We start from the raw sequence: 16050 nt of genomic DNA, 5'->3' as shown, positions 1-16050 counted from the left end.
TAGAGTCGGGCAAAATGTATTTTGTGCAAACAAGAACAGACGAGGCTTTTAACAATTACACCTGTCAGAACCTCCAGAAAGCAATCCATCTCCGGAGCCCGAGACCAGGCGAGTTCATAACCAAATGGGATTGAGCTGCGTGCGCTTTTCGAAGTTAAGGATGAAGTGGGCACGGTGGGGGTAGGGTGTGTATGTGTGCATTTCTCTGCGAAGGATAGGGGGCACAGAATGAAGGCTGCCATCGCAGAAAAACATTATAGAGACAGATGGATAGACAGGGATACATAGATAAACAGAGTGATAGAGAGAGACAGAGTAAGAAAAGAGAAGCACAACGCATATCATTAATAGCACTGCATGATAATACATCTTTTCTACCTGTAACGTATGGTTCATTCTTTCACATCCTCTAGCATTCATTGCAGATACCAAAGATACGCTCCTCCGGCGCTACAGTTATAAACATAGCTTATACATATACTTAGACGCACATAATCATATGGCTTCTTTACAAATGTTTACCAGCGTATCGGAACTCTCAGAAGGGTCTACAATAATAAAGCAAAATAAGGTTTGTGAACCAAAAAAAATCAATTTTTGGGGAAGAATAATTTAGTGAGCCCAGTGGTTACTTTTCGGGGAATTTATTTTGTAGACACCTACGGAAAAAAAAAGGCATTTTGGTTTTTAAAACCTAATGTACAAAATAGAAGGGAAAGTTAAATAAAATAATAAATGAAGCATATTTTATTAAAGCTGACAAAGTAACAGCTGCCTATTTTTGACTTTCTAAAATGCTTATCCCTGGATACAGAGAAAATCATTTCAGTCGTAACTTGCAAACATTAGATCTGTATTCCGCCATTTGGAGTAGAGAAGAGTTGGAGAGCCGGGGATTGAATTTATATTAAAGCTATGAGAGGTGTGTGTGTGTGTGTGACGCCCGGAAAGCAGAATATACATGGAAGGCGGAATGAGGCAGGTAAAATAGGAAGGTATGGAACGTGTAGGGTAGAGCATTTCGATGGAGTTTCGATATTACAATCCAATCTTGTTGGAAGCAGACGGAATAGTAGAGCTTTTCTGCCACCTGTAGAGGTTCTACTCTAATTTCCCCGGATAGAACAGACTATATGCATGAACTGTTCTACTGCCGGCTGGATCTCCCTCCAGACAGCAGAGAGCGCTGATATCCTCGGGCTTTCCCTGCCGTGTACCTGTGCGTATGACAGTTGGGATGTATGTGTCTGGAGAAGACGGGAGTGATAAATGGAGCTGGCCTGTTCTTCCAGAGCAACATGCTGAAAGCAATAAGCCTGGCCCAGCTCCCGCTAAGGAGATAATGTCCTTGATTCCATCAATACAGATTACGAGGCAGGTGAGGGGGCAACGCAGCTTAATAACCTGCTGCCTGCCACGAGAAAGCACTGACACGCAGAGAAAGAGAGAGTAAGGAAACGTGAAGGAAGGAGAGTACAAAGAAAGGAAAGAGATGAAACAAGGTAGGAGATCGAGAATAGGGGTGGTGGTGAGGGAGATGAAAACAGAAAGGAAAAGGCGGCGAAGCTGTACCCAGGGAAGCATAGAAAGAACAAGAGGAAAAACCATCTGAAACAAAAGAAAGGTGGCATATACAGGTAGCCAAAGGGCTAGTAAGTCTGAGGTGGTAATATACATGATGGGAATTGAACCTCCAAGCTCGACCCTGAAACAGATATATGGGACTGACTAGCTGGGAGCAAGGCTGCTGGCCCTATACCGATATATGGTAGCAATAATATTAATAATGGAACAAGTAGAAAGCTACAGGTCTCTTACCTCCACTATAAAGGATATACTCAGCTATTATTACACTCAGCTAATACATTATGCCCGGTTATATATTTTCACCGCCTGTCCTTACATAAAAAGAGGACACCGTGAAGTCATCCAGTTTTCCAATGGACACAATTCACGTATACACAAAAAGCATTCACCGATACATCACGAGCTTGCAGATTACCGTAGACTTGTTCTATATACACATTATATATATATATATATATATATATATATATATATATATATATATATATATATGTCCTGTATACACATACTCAGGTGGCAAGGCAAATGTAAGCTGCATTATTTTACAATAATCACTTTAATTATCAGTTACAGGGTGTTGATCTGGTAACGCTCCACGTATCTGCGACCTGCAGTGAATGTGGACCTCCGCTGATCGTCAGTTGTACATATCAATGACCAGAACATGCTATGCATGTTCCTATGGCACGCTTTCTGCTCAGCCGGTTTCCTTTCTGCAGAACATGCCCGGAGTCTCCTTGCTACTTCAGCCAACAAGGGCAATTAGGACATTCATTTAGCTAATTGTGCGCAGGTTTTCTGGGAGAATGTTCTATGGCAGGCCGGGCTACCGCAGTGCCAATTTATCATCCATCATACGGGTGGGGCTCCACCCAGCGGAGATTAAAACATGGATAAGACCTGACCGCGTCCAGGCCTTCAGGGACAGCACGCTAGCTCCACGGCATAATCATAAGGCGGCCACAGTGATGTGGGGGGGGGGAATGTTAAAGACAGGGTAAAATAAGAGGGGGGGCAGAGAATTAAGGAGGGAATTAATAGTTAAAGCTCTAAATTCTAAAGGATATTGATGAAGCTTGGAGAAGGAGAAGGGAGGGCATGGCAATAGAGCAAGGGGTACAGCCTGGAGAGGTAAGAGAAAGACATAAAATGTGAAAGAATGAGATGCAATAATGTAGGAGACAGAACATTAGGGCGGTGGTGTTAAGGACATGCTAAGGGAGATGAAAACAGAAAGGAAGGTGCATAAGAAAAAGCACGAGGAAAACCCCGTTCAAACAAAACAAACGCAAGGGGTACACAGATAAAGTTAAAAGCCAGGAGAGGGGAGGCAAGTCAGGTAATGGTAACTAGACAGTACTAGAGACCAAATGAGAATGAGAAAGAATTCTATTATGGTCTAGAAAGATTCTCTGGGTCTGCAGAAGAGAAATGGAGGAACAATTTAATATCACAGGGTCAGTTTTAGCCAAGCGCAAGGCCCAAGAGAACGAAAAGTGAGTTGATGGACAGAGAGGAGACAGTCTGATCAGAGCTCTGAGCCCAGGGGAGATGAGAAGATATTAGACGTGTGTGAGAAAGGACTGACAGAATGTGGTCTCGGGACACAACTCGGCAAAGGACAGGAAAAAAATATCATTCTTTCACTGCCCCAGAATCATGCAAGTGTGCCTTTTGGTGGTGAAACGGTTATGGGGAGAAGGAATACATCAGCAGCTCTCTTTTTCATGAAGAACAGTGTTTTCTGGAACATGATATAGATGTAGTGAGAGAAAAAAAACATCATGCCAACCAGCAAAATGTTTAAAAGCTCTGCCTGTTACTTGTCAGACATGCCAAAGCAGACAGGCCGGCTTCAGCTGACAGGTCGGGACCAGGCGAGGTCACTAGAGTACTCTTAGGCCGGCTGATGGACAAAGCAGGGAAGTGGCGCAGTAACAAGATGTGGCTTTGTGAGTTGGGTTCAAATGAGAAAATGTAAATGCTGAAAGGAATGCATCAGTTTCTAGACTTTTTTTCATTCTATGAAAGTCAGAACACCTTAACTTGGGACGTTACTAAAGCCAGAGCTTGTTGAGCATAGACCTGTATGACAGACACCATCCCAAGTAATTTACTAGAACACCGGTTATAGGTTTCTAGCTGCTTGACTACAGGTAGACTAACCCATGCCTATAAACGTCCCCAGACGCATCATTCATTTCCACCGCATACTGAAAGGGTTTGCAGCAACAGGTCTGAGCCCTACGCTCTGTAGAAGAGAAGCGAGGGCTATGACTCGAATTCTAAGCTCTGATCTGAGATAAATTAACCTTCAATCCTAGCAAACAAGTACACAACAACATATCTAATGTCCTAATTACACAAGTTTACTAATAAACTTTATAAAACGAGATGTAAGGGGGACGAGTTGACGACCCTAGGGCCGTGAAAGACCTCAAGGTCACGATATCCCACGTGGACATAATGTGCACGCAGACACCAGCAAATGCCGATCTACGTAACAAATACATGTTTTGGTGGAATTTGGCTGTTCAACTGAGCCTCCGCAGACATAATCCAGCAAATTCCCTTCGCACGCTCCCAGATCCGGCACAGATTATGCAGATGCGCGGCAGACAGGCAGGTACACTTCGCAGGTATCTCTCCAGACAGCTAAGTAAACAGAGCCGCGCACGCACGCACGCACCCACACTGTGCAGCCAGCCGCTCGCTGCAGTATATTAAGCAGCTGTTTGCATGTGCCGTCCATGTCCGGAGTGACAGCTGTATTTTCGCTTGCTTTGACATTGAGTCTGATCTGGGTGAATAGCTCATATCCATTAAAGTGCTATTACAGCAGTGACTGGCTGCCAGGCGGCTCCTGATCAATCCTAACAGCCAGCGAGCTGTCATACGGCGAGAACAGAGCCCTGCGCTCGCACAGAGAAGAGCATGAAACCGCGTCAGCTTCGCATAACATAATCACCTCCGTAGAATGATACCGAGTACCTACGCACAATCACAATGCCTGTTCTTTGGTCCCATTAGTGCGGGCACGAATCACACGGAACAGGGGTGCGCCCCACAAGCTCACTATGTGTGTGCGCATATATTATATATTCACGCAGTATTGTGCAAAGGTGTGATAAAATGCTGTAAAGTAAGAACGCATTCACAAATACGCGTTAATAATTTATTTTTAGCATTTATCAAGATGCAAAGTGAGCCAACAGAAGAAAAATTGAAATCAAATCGATATTTGGTGTGACCGCCAAAAGGGCATCAGTTCTTCTAGGTTCTCTCGCACACAGTTTTTAAAGAACTCAGCAGGTGGACTGTTCGAAAAGATCTTGGAGAAATAATCGCAGTTCTACTGTGGATTTAGGCGCCTTAATATTTTCTCTCTTCATCTAATCCCTGACAGACTCAATGATGATGAGATCGGTGCTCTGCGGGGGTCATACCAGCACTTCCAGGACTCCTTGTTCTTCTTTACAATGAAGATCGTTCTTAATGGCTTTGGCTGTATGTTTGGGAATACAGATGTCTCCAGGATGCTATTGCACGATGGATAAGTATCTGCCTGTACTTTTCAGCATTATGGAGACTATTAATTCTCCATTTCCAGAAATGCATCCCCAAACTTGCAAGGAACCTCCACCATCCTTCACTGTTACCTGCAAACACTCATCCACGTACTGCTCTCCAGGCCTTCGGTGAACAAACTGCCCTCTGCCACGCTCAAATACAGTATTTCTCATCTGTTTTTACTTCGGAGGTATGGCTCTGTGGCCGCAAGTCTTCCATGAAGACCACTTCTGGCCAGACTTATCCAGACAGTAGATGCTGCATCAGGGTCCCTCTGTTTTCTGCCACTGCTGATGGCGCTCCTGGACATCTTCCGATTGTGAGAGGACGTACGCACCATGTGTCTTTCATCTCTGCCGACCACTTGAAGGCAAAGAGCGGTCACACCAAATATTAACGTGATTTAGATTTTTCTTCTGTGCAATCACTTAGAATTTTGTTAAATGATAAAACAAGCTATTAACATATACCCTTTTTTAAAGCAATCTCTTTTTACACCTGCCTGAAACACTTGCACGGTACTGTATATTTATTTATATATAAATATACCCCTAACTGGATCCCTTTGTATCCTTTTTTTTGGTTCTAGACTGTTCTACTCATGTATCGGACAAGACCACCTATGTTTCGGATCACTCTTTTACTATAACTACTTGCTCCCCAGGTAGCGTTAGCCCCCCATATCTAGCGCACGGGGTAATTCCTCCATCCTTCAGGTATCCGCGTGTCTGTGTATCATTTATAAACCACGCACCTGCCCTGGCCTAGCGATCTATACACATTATTACCTTAATTATAACGCGGTTTCCACGTAGGCTGTAAGTGCCGAGAGTTACAATGTAATACAGCCAACTGAAAGAGCTTACAAGGAAGCATCCGGCGTTGGAGTCAGCTGTGCACACTGTAACTCTCTGCTTTATGCACATTTCCCAGCTGTCAATTTACATTGCAACACTTTACAAGAGAAGCTGATCTATTGAGCTACTGGGAGAAGAGCTGATATAAACACCAGCCGGCTTCTCGCCTGACAGCGGAGAGGAAGGCACCGCGGACGCACAGCGCATAGAGTAAAGCACAGGCTCCAGCAGGAGTGAGACATTGGAAAGGAGTGCGGGGAGGAAAAGTAAAACATTAAACATAACAAAAAAATAAAACATTAAAACAAAGCTAAGATACAACTCGAAGAAGAAAGAAACTCGGCTTTTAGTGGGGGCTTCTCAATAGATTTTTGCATAGATACAATATGGCAGAAAAGCTATTGGCAGACATGAAGATCCCATAAAGATCAATTAATTGCCCCCGCCATGTAGTTTGGTTTAGAAGTGGATGTTTAATTCTAGCACTTGTTATTAGGGACTGCATAGTAGAAGTCACTAAACCTCCTAATAGATTGCAAGCTCACAAGCGCAGGGCCCTTTTCTCTTTCTGTACCTGTATGTCTTAATGTGTGTTTTTGTTACTGGTAATTTTTTTTTTTATATTGTCAATTTTAATGTTATTGGTAATTTTGTGCCCCCTCTACCTTAAAAAAAAAATAAAAAAAAATCTGCTGGTGCTTTATAAATAAAATATAACATGATGAAAATGATTCAGCTACTGATACTGTTACACCAAACCACAAGCGCAGGTGAAATTAACCGGCGGTGACGCCGTTCCTAAATAAAATGTGTTGTCCATATTCTCCATCTACCCCCATAGTCAGACATATTCTGAAAATGGACGTGTTTGGCAAAAACGTTAAAGTAATCACATGAACTGTGACATGATGCACGCTGAAGGGGGGGGGCAAGGTATAAAGTAAAGAAAGCCCCGTCATGAAGAACAACAAAATTATATTATTAAGCAGTACGGTGAGACAACAAAATAACCAGACACTCTTCTCTTATCAAGCTGCTTCACTATATATTGGAAAAATATTAATTAATGCTATTCTGCATGAAAAAAAAAACAAACATAAAAAAAATATTAAAAAATCACTTATATCGCAATATGAATTGATAAATTATGTAGCGTAGTTTTCCCGCATCTTATCTTTTTATTTATTCATTTATAATTACTTTATTCTTCTGTAGAACTAAACTTAAGATTAGATCTCGATTTGGAATTGTAGTGTTATAGCTTTTCTCGTCTTTGTCTTTATTATGTTGCTTAAAAAAATAAAAAAAAATAACTAAATAATCACTAACAATGTAAATTAATAGCCATGGGACAGCAGGCTGCTTTTAGGGCACAATGACCTAAACCCGGGGTAACTTCATTAGTTTTCCCTTTTTTTTTTTTCTTCTGCAGAACCAAACTTATAAAAACTTTGATTTTGTTAAGTTTAAATTGCTTATAATGTAAATGAATAAATGATGGGGCATAGCCATGGGAAACTGGCTTTTAGGGGTAAGGTTGGTGAGAAGAAAGAAAGATTAGTAGATGCATGGCTTGGCTTTTTAGTTCACTGATGGTGGGAGCTGGAGAAGCCAACAGCGCATGGCGCGGATACATGGATGTTCGGAATGATACCTGTTAGTTTTAGATGGGTCACATGCCGAGAGGCTGAGCTGATTGGTTCTTGCCTGCTGTCAAAATGTATATGTTTATTGTATTTGATATAGACAAACAGACAGGATAAAATAAAATGTGAGTATCCCGAGATCAATAACCAGACCCCTGATGTCGCATTCACAAGGAGAGCGAGCGTGGTAGAAAAAAAAAAAAGCTCTCCTCCGATCTCCTGCGAAATATCTCCGAGATAAGGTGCAGATAGCTCAGTATAATTTCCTTTGGCAGAGCAGTGTTGCGGAGAGTAAAACATAAAAGAATAAAGACCAGTGAAATATTGTTATGGGAGATTTCTCCACTGCATTATTTCTGCACTGCTAGATCTTATTTGGCTGTTGTGATTTCACGCAGCCAGTGACCTTTTAATCTCTAATTAAAATGCTGATTGCCTGTTAAGTAAGGCCGCGCGGTTATGGTCGGAGACTCCGAGTGAGCTGAGAGTGTGGGTTGGCGGAGTAACCCCGCTGGGCCTATATAGCGAGCACAGCGACGCTCCGCTCCCAACCTCGGGGAGCGAAGGAGAGACGCGCTCTCTGCCAAGACCGCCATCCGAGAATGTCATCCCACTCCGGAGTTCCCATACATTCTCATCCACACCAAAGAGACAAACCGCTTCAATTACACGAGAGATGTTATCAAAAGCAAAAGCGCCAACACGCTCCGCACGATGATCATTAAACAAAGTACAAAGCTGGCGCGGGCTAATAAGGGATTCAGGACTCCAAATTAACACTTTAAAAAAAAAAACAACCAAAAAACAGTACTTCTGTCTGCGTGGCAGAGACAGGGAGCGCTCAGACAAGCTCTTCATTGCTTAAGAAAAATAATCATGCGATATAAAAGCAGTTCTTCTCTTGGAAATCTGAAGGGGAGTATCAAAGGAATCCATCCCCGCGCTCTCCACGCTAGACAGCGATGCCCGGGGGATGAAAGCATTCCCACCGTGCAGCGGGTCAGGAGACGAGAGGACGGAAAGACCAGGACTGACAACAGCGCCACGTTGCGTGGAACCACAATGCGCTAGATACATAATAAGGATACAGAATGATAGCACGTGTACTTGGAACTACAATACGCTACAGTCTGTGCCCCCAGAAAACAATAGAGCCCCGCCATGTCTGTGCGTGATCCCAAACCAGCACGTGGTGTAAAAACCGCACAACATGATCACAACACCGCACTAAGACCACACTTACGCAGACAACCCGGTGACCACACAGGCCATCCTTCCTGGACATGTGTGCGTTTCCTACGTTGCTGACCTCATGTCCAGTGCTGCCCCCTGCAGTAAGCAAGATGCATAAACTCACATGCTACTCATTTATAATCCACACATACTCCGGGGCAGAGCTTTACGTACCCAAAATAAAAGTGTCGCTTGGCACGGCGGATTTGTGAAGCTTAACTTGTGAAAGCCGTTTTCTAAGCACCCGAACCCAAGACATAGAGCATTAAAACGTTAAAGAAAGGATGTCCCCTCAAGCGCTGAACGGCCAGCCGCTTCTGTATATCAGCATATGTTATCTGTGTGATAAAGCCGGATCCGCGGCAGCGAAGCACACAGCCCTTCCACTGTTTCGCGCATTAGAAAAGTAAATACCAACACAGTCCCTTTGGCTCGGTGTGTTTCATATTAGATATCCGGCACAGCTGTTTTATGTGCTTCTTCAGCCTGCGAGGGGATGTGGGATTAAAGGGAGAGAGGTGCTTCAGTGAAATGCTACTTATCAAGTCAGCGAGGCCTTTGTAAATAAGAAATCAATGATTCCATGTGTATTATTCATCTTTCTGTTCTCCGGACTTCTCAGACGCGGCGATGTATAACCCCGACTGTACATTCCTGCCGCAGAACGGCTTATTACACGACTCTATCACTCAGAGAGAAGGACTGGCGGGAAAGTGTCTGCTTTGCTATTTAGCAGAAACGAAATAGAATTGTTTTTCTTGTATCCACTAACCCCGGCCACTTATTAGCCACTTGTCCTGTCATCCAGAAGTGAAGCTCCGAGTGTCACCGTCCCCAGCGTTTAGCACTTGGTTTCACCGCCCCCGCTTTCTACATGTTTGGGTCAGTGTTAGAACATACAGTTGTCATGCTTCCTTGCGCTGTGCTGCAAGCTCTGTCGGTATGTCTTTTCTACTGATGCAGCGAGCATACCTAGGTATGCTTCCTGCACACGCTCAGCATTCTGGGTAACGGGAGCTACGCTTCCTTTGAAATCAGCGGCTGACGACTGCATGTATCTAAACATAGTATCGCTACAGCTTTAATTAAATGGGAGTGTTACAGAGCATGCGTAGACAGAATTCAAACTTTCAAACTCCAATGTCTTCACAACAGTCTGTATTCATTAAAAATAAAACTGCTCATTTTGGGGATTAGACCTTTGAAAATGTATCGTAGCTTTGGGCCGTCCTCTGCAGCGCGGGCCGTCCTCTGCAGCGCGGGCCGTCCTCTGCAGCGCGGGCCGTCCTCTGCAGCGTGGACTGGGCTGTCTAAGTACCCAGATCTAGCACGGTACTATTAGCCATATGCTGTTAACTATCTGTTACTCTATTAAGTCATATTGGTATTTTTATACAGTGCCTGGTTTGATGTAGAATCACGCGTCTGATATTTGTTACTTAAGTTACATAGTCAAATAACATCTTTTGCATTTTTATCTTTGACTTTGATCTTATTATGTGTGTTTCTGCTGAATTATGATTATATATTTTATTACACAAAGTGTCACCATATTACATATACCTCACTGCTACATCTGACAGCGTCTTCTTATTAATTCGCAACCAACACAGACTGAATATTGCAGAACACCTACATACCCACTCATTTTGCGATTCTATGCTTTATGAGGGCTCATATTTAAAAGCGAGTGTACCTCAAGGCAATTTCCATCTCCTCTTAGCTAAATAGACCTTCATTATATCATTGCGAAAGGACTCCAACTCGAAAACATCCTTTGCCAAGTCGGGAGGGGGCAGAAACCCTTGTTCTACGTTTCGCTAAGCTCTGTAAGAAATGTACGGCTCTCGCTAGGCTAAGCAGAGCTTATGCTTGTAAATAGGGTGTGATCTTTCTGGGTTTATAAGAAGGATAGTCCCTTGTCAGTGGATATAAACAGCCAACTAATAGGAGCTGCTCCCACTATGTTGGCTGGTGTCAATTCACAGGTTCTCTAGTGAAAGGGATTTCCTCGTCTACAAGTCATAAGCCTTTCCTGCTCTAATTGCCACTCATGAGACTCCTCTAACTCCACGAGCCAGGGAGGGTTTGGCCAGCGTTGGTTCTACAGGAGCAGGTGAGAAGTTGCAGACCATGGTGATGAAGGCTGTTCTGTCTGGTGCCACCGGGAAGCTATCAATGGTGGCACAATTCACACATACACGTCAATGTGAATCATTTTATACATAATATATATATATATATATATCATATTATAACACTGACCCAATCATTGCTACATCGTTAAACTGTATGCAGTAGTAATGTTTATGGGGTACTCGCACACGCTATTCTGTAGAATGATGTATTATCATTTATTTTATAGATGGCAGGGAGTCATTCATTTCAGGGAATACACAGCGCAGCGTAAACCCCGGTCAGTATACACGCCAACAGCATTGATACATTCAATGTAATTTGTGTCCAACCCAGGTAGGGTGTACACTAGCCAAAGGAATACTAACAGTTATGACCAGGGTATTGCTGTATCAATCACTTGTCACTGGTAGAATAAATTGCATTATATTGATTTACTAAGAGATTTGTCTTTTACTGTCTCAGATGAAAAGCAGCCATATTTATATTGAATTATCATTATGGTAGTATAGAAATATAGAATTTAACGGCAGATAAGAACTCCTAAGTCCCTCTCCTCTGTTGTCACTGACAGAACAGTGTCCCCAATGCTATATTCTGCATTTGGATTTTTACCTCCCAAATGCATTAATTTGCATTTATCAACATTAAACTCATACCAGCATTCTTCTAATTTACTTAAATCATTTGGAACTTGAGTTTTTCCACCTGGAATGTCTGCTCTGTTGCGGGGAGGTGAAAGAAATAGACAGTAGGGACACTGACACTTGGAGCTTAGCTTCTGGATGTCAGTACAAGTGGCTGGTAAGTGGCCAGGGTATTTATTTTCTGCTAAATAGCAAAGCAGACACGTTCCCACTAGTCTTTCTTTCTGAGTCATAGAATCCTTTAACAAATAGTTCTGCAGACAGAGGCTTGATTTTGAGCGAGGAAGAAGTTCTACGTGAGCTCTCCAAAGTGAAACCAGACAAAGCTTTGGTACCGGATGGGGTACACCCAAAGTTATTAAAAGATCTTTGAAGCGTCCTGGCAAAACCGACCGTGGACTTATTTCTCGGTCACTTTTGGCAAGCGTAGTTCCAGAAGACCCAAAGTTGGCAACCCTAGTACCACCTCACAAAAAAAGAAGACTCAGCCAACTACAGACCAGCAAGTCTTACATCAGTAGTTGGAAAATTATTGGAAGGATAGGATTGTAAAATATCTGGAAGTAAATGGTTTGCATGATCAGAACCATCATGGGCTTACTTCAGGGGGCTCTTGTCAAACTAAGTTAATTTATATTTTTGACTGGGTAACTAAGATAATAGACCTGGGAGGAGCTGTTGATATCGCTTATCTAGATTTCAGTAAGGCATCGGACACTGCCGTCTTTGGGCTTGGATGTTAAAATAGTTGGATGGATAACACAATGGTTGAGTGATAGGAGGCAGACGGCTGTAATTAATGGTCTCTATTCAGAGGAAGGACGTGTTACTCGTGGGGTACCTCAGAGTTCAGTATTGGAACCTGTCAATTTTCATTATTCTAATTGGTGATATTAAAAAAGTTCTTAATGGTATTCTATGCATTTTTGCAGATGATACAAAGGTCTGCAACAGGGCGGACATTCAAGGTGGAAAAACACAAATGTCGGCTGCAGTTTAATGTTGATAAATGCAAATGAATGCATTTGGGAGGTAAAAATCCAAATGCAGAATATAGCATTGGGGACACTGTTCTGTCAGTGACAACAGAGGAGAGGGACTTAGGAGTTCTTATCTGCCGTCAAATTCTATATTTCTATACTACCATAATGATAATTCAATATAAATATGGCTGCTTTTTATCTGGGACAGTAAAACATAAACCTCCTAGTAAATCAATATAATGCAATTTATTCTACCAGTGACAAGTGATTGATACAGCAATACCCTGGTCATAACTGTTAGTATTCCTTTGGCTAGAGTACACCCTACCTGGGTTGGACACAAATTACGTTGAATGTATCAATGCTGTTGGTGTGTGTACTGACCGGGGTTTACGCTGCGCTGTGGATTCGCTGAAATGAATGACTCCCTGCCATCTATAAAATAAATGATAATACATCATTCTACAGAATAGCGTGTGCGAGTACCCCATAAACATTACTACTGCATACAGTTTAATGATGTAGCAATAAGTGCTGCCTATACTTTATAATAAGAGAGTGCATTCCATGTTTCACTAAGGGCCATTGGATTTATTCACCAAACCCAAGTGAAGCTGACGCGTGTCCAAAAAACCCGATAATGATCGTAGCAGACATTCATAGTGCGACAACTCAGCTAAACGAAGCACAGGAACACAGATACCTCTTCATGGGGCAATGGGACTCAGCCGGAAAAAGGGAAGATGCCATATTGATGATGAATAAAGAAGGAGCTACCCATACATCTGAGATCCCTATCGCAGTATCTTAAAGCAGATCCGATGCTTTTTCCAAAATATAAATATATGTAAATAACATGGTTACGTGCATCCCATGGAAGTAGCCATCTTAACGTAATTCTCAGCTTGTGTTATTTATTGTCAGTTTTGTATTCTTGTTAATGTTAATTTGTCATTGCAGGATCTGCTGGCACTCTAGAAGTAAATGAAACGTTACTTACTGTTCTCAGGATCTGCATAACTATTTCTCCCCCCTTTTGATTGTGGATGGAAGTGGATGAGATCTTCCTAAACGTGATACCAATTTTATTTAATAATAAAGGCACGTTTGAAAGATTTGAAAGGCTTTTTCATTTGACTAATCACATTGTATACGCAGCTGGTGTGTGCAGAAAGTGCAGGCCTAGGAGTGATGAGATTCAGGCTTTGCGAAAGGTATTCGTTTTTTTTTTTCATAGGGCTGAAAGGCCTCTCTATAGAGATCATTTCCAGGAAAGGAACTAACATGATGTCATTGACGGAGCGGCGGGGCAGGGAACCGGCGGCCCTCTCAGTCTGCCTGCTGACAAGGTCACATCTTACCGACTACTACATAAAGCGCATGCTGCGTCTCCTGCAGATGCGTGCAAAGCATAGACCCCCGTCCTGCACAGAGAGCAGACCCCAGTCCAGCGGCTACACAGAGAACACAGACCATCCTCCAGCATTTACACACTCAACGTCCTTCCAATACGCCTTCAAAGAAGATCTTACTGTCCATCAACTAAACGCAGTTCATAGGCTTTGTGAATAGCTCTTAATCTCCAGTTTTAGAAAGCACGACACAGACTAATCACATTCAGACACACGAGCACAGAGCAAACTTACAGTAACTCTACATGTTGGGCTCTCTGGAATAAAGAGTAAAGAGTATGGCGTACCAATGTGATGCGTGCTCTACCTTCCTGAGAATGCACACAAAGCTTGCTTCCTCTGGCTGCCGGTGACATAAATTTACAAAGATTACGACCCAAAACGAGCCGTAAGAAGGCGCTGCTTACATAGCTGGATGACCTCAAAGTTAAGCTTTCTCAGCAGAAGCAATCATGGTGGTCCCGGGCTGTTCAAAATAAGTGTTGTCCAGAAGTCTACCTTTCTAAGGGTCCTTTCTATGAACGAATAAAGTAAACCCTGATAATAAATAGGAGGAAAGAAAGAAATGCAAGCCTTGGGATCTAAAAAACAAAGAAATGTGGTCATCGCTGAATGGAACTTTGCTGTATACAAGAAAAGAACAGAATGTCTGCATATCTGATATCAAGGCATGTCTATATTCCTTTTACAGCATTAACCACGCATCGTAAAAGGACAACCACATCAGGTTTCCCTTGCGGAAAGTGCGCAAGAGGGCGACTTTTTGCCGTTTAGCGAATCGATTCCATTATTTTGAGAATCCATTTAAAATGTGTGAAAGAATAGGACAACCGTATTCCATTATATTATCTGCCATCATCTACTAAATAACATATAGATGCTGAGATTTCAAATCTCCTTTTTTTATTTATTAGCAGACAGGAGAAATATGGGAATAATGGGAAATAATGGGAAGTGAATATATTGAGAGTTGCTGCTGCAAGAGTTGTAGGATAGGTAGAATTCTACCGACGAAGCCTAACCTATAGATAAAAGGAGATCAGATATTGAGAAAGAAAACACAATGGAATCTGGGGAGCACAATGGGGTAAATGAGGTAGAGCTGTAATATTAGGGAGAACAACAATGGGGAGAAGACGGATTTTTTTATGGGAAGAGCGTAATCACCAGGAAAAGCCAATGCTGTGGGATGGTGTAATCTCCAAGAGAGGACAGGGCGTGATATGGCGAGTGACTAATAACTTGGAAGAAATGGAACTCTGGCGTGGGGAGACCATTATCGCGGAGAAGAGATAATGGAGCGGTGTGGGGAGTGTGTAAATCACAGGGAACGAACAGAGATGTAATGAGGGGAGTAAATAATCAGAGGGAGGAGAGCAGATAGAGCTACGATGTGGATATTGAGTATTGATGGGGTAAAAAGACTGGGATATAGGGAGCAAGAGCTAAAAGGGCAGAGAAAGAACTAATGGGGAACAAAAAAAGCCTGGGGAGATTTCACATTACAGTTACATAGCAGATTCCGTAGTGCTGTTACACCGTTACAGTGAGAATGATGAAGACAATTTAAATATCATTAACAGACGTTAAAACATACTGGGAGAAAACGGCCCGGTTCTTGGGCGCTTACAATCTATTACGTGGCTAAAGAGGGGAAGGGAGACGCTTGGGTGAGAACGAGTTGAACGAAGCAAGGGCGATATGGAGAACTGTGCAGGTGGACATGGCAGATGGTTTCTTTGGGAAGCTGGTTGGGAGTAAGAAGGAGAAGGAGGTTGGGAATTCCAGAGAAGGGGTACGGAACATCCAGAAATCCTGAACTGGGAGCGGGAAGAGGTGATAAGAGTAGAAGAGAGAGACGGAAGTCATTGGAAGAAGGGTATTAGTATATGAAAGTACAGATATAGTGGGGCAGCAGATGAAGAATAATGAGAAAGGAAAATTAGCCTAGAAAAGACAAATAAAGGCAAAGCTGTGGT

General features: G+C 42.7%; 1 protein-coding gene and 1 long non-coding RNA gene across 4 annotated transcripts in view; both read right to left on the bottom strand.

The window, feature by feature from the left end:
- NPAS3 (neuronal PAS domain protein 3) overlaps positions 1-16050 on the bottom strand; it is a 181502-nt gene that overhangs the window by 124918 nt on the left and 40534 nt on the right. The gene's annotated exons all lie outside the window — the stretch shown is intronic.
- LOC128504950 (uncharacterized) lies at positions 13785-14691 on the bottom strand. The gene is made up of 2 exons (XR_008355507.1): positions 14492-14691; positions 13785-14201 (listed from the first exon to the last, which is right to left on the bottom strand). It is a non-coding gene; the product is annotated as an uncharacterized LOC128504950 (long non-coding RNA).

This window comes from Spea bombifrons, chromosome 9, assembly GCF_027358695.1.
Source record: "Spea bombifrons isolate aSpeBom1 chromosome 9, aSpeBom1.2.pri, whole genome shotgun sequence".
Lineage (NCBI taxonomy): Eukaryota > Metazoa > Chordata > Amphibia > Anura > Pelobatidae > Spea > Spea bombifrons.
The sequence above is the reverse complement of the archived record's forward strand: the minus strand, read 5'-3'. Positions and strand labels throughout refer to the sequence as shown.